The sequence below is a fragment of the Limulus polyphemus genome, unplaced genomic scaffold (genome assembly GCF_000517525.1).
Source record: "Limulus polyphemus unplaced genomic scaffold, Limulus_polyphemus-2.1.2 Scaffold8524, whole genome shotgun sequence".
In the NCBI taxonomy this organism is placed as follows: domain Eukaryota; kingdom Metazoa; phylum Arthropoda; class Merostomata; order Xiphosura; family Limulidae; genus Limulus; species Limulus polyphemus.
In genome coordinates this window covers 9,440-14,174 of record NW_013674134.1, presented here as the reverse complement: position 1 = coordinate 14,174, position 4,735 = coordinate 9,440, and the positions used below count along the sequence as shown (strand labels likewise).

At 31.7% G+C, this 4,735-nt stretch overlaps 1 long non-coding RNA gene across 1 annotated transcript in view; it reads left to right on the top strand.

The window, feature by feature from the left end:
* The window catches only part of LOC106475405, a 22,007-nt gene that overhangs the window by 11,539 nt on the left and 5,733 nt on the right, over positions 1-4,735 (top strand). Inside the window, exon 2 of the long non-coding RNA XR_002608866.1 lies at positions 4,212-4,498. This is a non-coding gene — a long non-coding RNA (uncharacterized LOC106475405). The remainder of the gene's footprint in view (positions 1-4,211; positions 4,499-4,735) is intronic.

The following is a 4,735-nucleotide window of genomic DNA, read 5'->3' as shown; positions in this document are numbered from 1 at the left end:
TGCTCGGCGAGAGGTTTTCGTTTATAAAATTTTGTTGTTGTTCTCGACTTGATTTTTATTTTTATTACCTCGTCTCCATAGTTACTATTTGCAAATAGTCAATGATATTGTAGGTCCATTTTATTGTTGTACTTTCTACGAGCCATTATAACACATTTTCATCTCATCATTTAATTTCTGTTGTGCATATATTGTTGTATAGAAGATATTTTAAAGTGATACATCAGGTGGAAAACGAATATATAGATGGATAAATCTATATGTGGCGCTAGCTAGTGTACCTAAATTCATCGAGAAATTTTATAAAAGTTATCCGAAAAACGGGGCTAACTCGGTAACCCGTGGCCCGATTTTAACGAAGCTTGTTTTATTCTGTTTCTATTCTCATTTCATTACAAATGTGGCGCTATTGTGTGCTGTTTTTGCTGTATTTAATTACAGACAAGCAAACAAACAATCTCAGAGTCTTAGTAGTATATAGATATATGGCGTCTACACTACTAGTGTGTGTGTGTCGTACGTCAGCCGATCTAATGACCCCTGGCACTGAGCGAAAGACGTCGTCGATACTTGATGTAATAGATGTAGTGTGGTTAAGCATATTATTCTTTACTTTCATTCATAGGTTATTAGAATAAATAACAAAATACTCATTTTCGATATTGAAATTACTATCACATTTAACGTTTAATCAAATCCAAAGCGACAATTCTTACGCCTTTTAACAAAAATTCTGATATGTAATGAAACCTTGAAATATTTCTTACACTTCACTTTAATGAAACTAATGTCTTCTGAAATTTATTTTGACGTTATTTCGCATCATTTAACTTGGCACAGTGTGTGAAGTCCCTTGAAAGCTAAAACAGTGATCTCTACGACAAAGTCAAATAATTTTTGTGTTTGTTAATTTTTTATTCCAAGAATTAGTAACCACAAAACTAGGAAGAGGGGCGATAATTTGGTATTCGTTAAGTTAATGGATCAACTTAATTGGCTGATTTCATGAAACGATACGTACTAATGTGTACAGGACCATAAGTCGTGTTACTGGCCTTAACCAGTCTGTATTTCAACATTTTTTTTCTGTGTACATCGTACGAGAATATCTTGTCACGTAAATAACTGGAATGCGTGTAATTTTTTTCTTATTGGTTACAAAACAGGTTCTAGAATAGATTTCAGAAGTTAATGTGGTTTTTAGTGAGTGAAATTTAATTTTATATCACTTTGAAAGAATAAGAAATGTTATGCGATCCAAAACAGACTTATGTCACAATGTGTTGAAATTATACTGCAGTTATTGAGAAAGCTTAAAGCCTTTTGATGACGGTAGCGCGTATTAGTCACGTATACTACTAGTATTAGAAAATTTCGCGTAACTTAAAAGTTTGTGACGTATTCAGTATTCCTCAAATCAAGTTAGGCTTCGAAGTGGACATATTGTGAGCAGCAGAGGTAATAAAATTTTAATATTTGATGTTGCATGTTTAATATGATGATAAACTATAAGGACTATCTCGGGGATTTTCACCATTTTAAAGTTGAGAGAAACATAACTATACGCCTGTTAATTAAAACGTTGAAAACATTCACTGTGGACAATCCCCCAATTAATTTTTACGCACATACATACAGGTATATAGAACTTGATTGTAAAGCTGTTCGTGTGCTAAACATTTTATAATTTATTCGAGATTGTTTTGTTTCCATTGATTTAAAATAAAGAGCAACGATGTGTGTTAAAAACCCACAATATCGGAACAATACCAAATTTATACGGATACAAATTTTGACACTTTCGCTTATTTATGTAAATTTGGTATTATCCCGTTATTGTGATTTTAAACTTTATTTTAGATTACCTATACACCGTATTGTATATTTACCTACTAATACTATTATTATTAGAAAAGTGCTCCAGAATCTCAGTATTCTGTTTTAATTTTCAAATATTTAATTTCTTTGAAAAAACGACAGTTTTATATTCGAAATTAAAATCGTAAACATCAGTTTTGTTTTCCATAATTCTAACTGGAAATTCTAACATTAATTAACCCTAATGGTTTGTTCTTCCACCACGCTCAGTGTAAGTACAGCTGCAACTACAATACACTGTACAGTATCAATCTTTATTATATATAGTTATATGTTATAGTTAGCATATGTTTTACTGTTCAACTAAATTACTGGCTTAAAAATAAGTTATACGAGGTCACATTGTATAACATTTTCTAAGTGTTATGCCCTTTGTTTTAAAACAAATGATACGTGACTTGAGTGAGAAGTAGTACGAAAAGTTTATCGTGTAATCCAGGTACACGTGTCAATCGACTAGTTTCGTAACACAAACAGTAGGCCTAAGGTTGTAAGGTGGTTATTATATTATTATTAACTAATTAAGATGATTTATGATTTATAGTGGTTCTGCTGCTATTTGTATTATCTAACCTGGAATATTTACTTAATTGTGCGATATCAGAGATAAGAAGGAAAACGAAATTACGTGAAATAGCTTTTTTTGTTGTTTCGCTTGTTTATAAACTTAGCAGTTTCTTCATCATTCATGGTTATGGTGACTATTGGGTTACAAATAGTATTAAACTTAAATTAAGACCCAAAACTCGAGCGCTTTCGAATAGTTGACTATTCTTCAGGAGAACAAAGAAGAATAGTCAACTATTCGAAAAACGTTTATTACATTTAATGTGTGATCCTTCGTGCTAACTCTTTTATCAAGAAGGGTTACAAATAGTATTAGTAATACCTAGTTTGCTACTCATCATGTGAAATGACTGTTTTATATCTTGATAATTTTCTATGAGTAAGTAATACTACTAAAATATTTTCTTGGCCAATAAAATAGTCTTGTCTCTGGACTGTAGACTAACAGTAACAGTGCTATCAATATAATATAAGAACAACAATAGGCCTGTTGGTCCATCTAGGCTATTCCATCCACTAAACTCAGAGCCATCCCTTATCATTCAAATATTTATCAAGCTATTTCAACTACTACATACAAAGGCCAGTCACCCTGTTATTCAATCCTTTGGTAAAGCAGCAACATCCTCACTGCCAAAAACACCCAATTCCTTAATATCATTAGCAAATTTACAATTTTTTGACCATTGTCTCATTTGTGTTGTTGATGTAATCAAAAAGATCGAAGGTCCAAACATTAAAACCTGAGAAGACTAGAACTTGGTGACTTAATTGATATAAGCAGTAATTACTTTGATTAGTGTCATGTAAACTGATTGAATGGAAATTAAAAATAAATCAATTACTTAAAATCCGTGTTTCTGATTATTACTGTTATTCTAAAAGTCGATTTACTGAAATTCTGATTATATTGATTGTCACAAAAATAATCAAGTTATCAAAATTACGATTCAACCAGTTGTCACGAAAATAATCTTCTAATTAAAATTAAGGTTTCTGATTATCACTGTTTTCAGTTGTTCCAACTATACAAGTAATCGAAATATTATCACAAACTTGCTCAGCCTTTCTTTGTTACGATAAAACAACTAATACTACATGTTATGCTGCTAATGTTGAACTGCTGAATAAGAGGAAGGTAACATGTTGCCAACTGTTGTTTTATATATATATATATATATATGTTTGTGTGTAATTTATTGGAAAGCAACTGGTTGGCAGCACTTGCAGACCACTTTTTTCTTTTACATAACCATTTTTGGAGGAGCATGGTACTACTCGGTTAATGTGGCCTTTGGTTAATTGATTAGCAAGTACCACTAATCGTACAGCTCTACTTGTGACGTTAATCCAGTTTGACTGAACTTCATTTATAACAGCCCTCTGCTTTCTTCCAGTCAGCCACTTATCTATCCAATCTTATCTATACGTCTATAGAGAGAAATGTTTTTAACAAGCCTTTTATGTGGCACGTCGTCAAGTGTGTTCTAAAATCCACACCCTTACCTCCTCAAAGAATGTGAATAGATTAGTATTGCATGTCAGAATTGCTACAGACTTCCACCAGTTTCATCTGAAGCCTTTCTGCTTTATGATGAATAGTATATTTTTACTAGAGACAAGATGTTCATAATCGTCTGATTAATGTAGAAAATCTATCCATACGTATGTGATATGATAGTCTAGTTTGATACATTTGACAGAAAATTACGTAGTTGTTTGTATATTACAAAAATTTGGACCACACACTAATTTTTGCATTTCAGATTAAACGATTAGAAAAGTCTGGCATTTCAAAAATGGCAGATGGAGTCGAAGGTATGAAACATAGAAGTTTTGATGGATCATCAAAAAATGGAGATGTTTCTATATCTGGTCAGTTGCAAAAAAAAATGTATCAAGTCCGTTCTAGAGAAGCTGAACTAAAGGAGAGGGAAAACATTGTTTTATGGAAAAAACCTATAGTCACTCTACAGTATTTTATTACCGAATTATTTATTGACCTTCGAAATTATGGAGTGAAGTAAGTAACTTTATGGCTGTATTACTTGTTGTAGATCTTGTTCATAGAATTATGAAAACTTGCTTTAAGTATCAGAAGTTAAAACATAACTGGTTTTGTTTAAGTAATAAAAAAAGTGTCATCTGATTAGACTCTGGGTTTTTGCATTACTGTATTTTTCTGTGTATAAGATGCACTTTTTTACCCCAAAATTTGATGTCAAAATCTGCTTGCATCCTATACACTGAAGGTGTGAATAATATATATGTATATACACGATATATACAA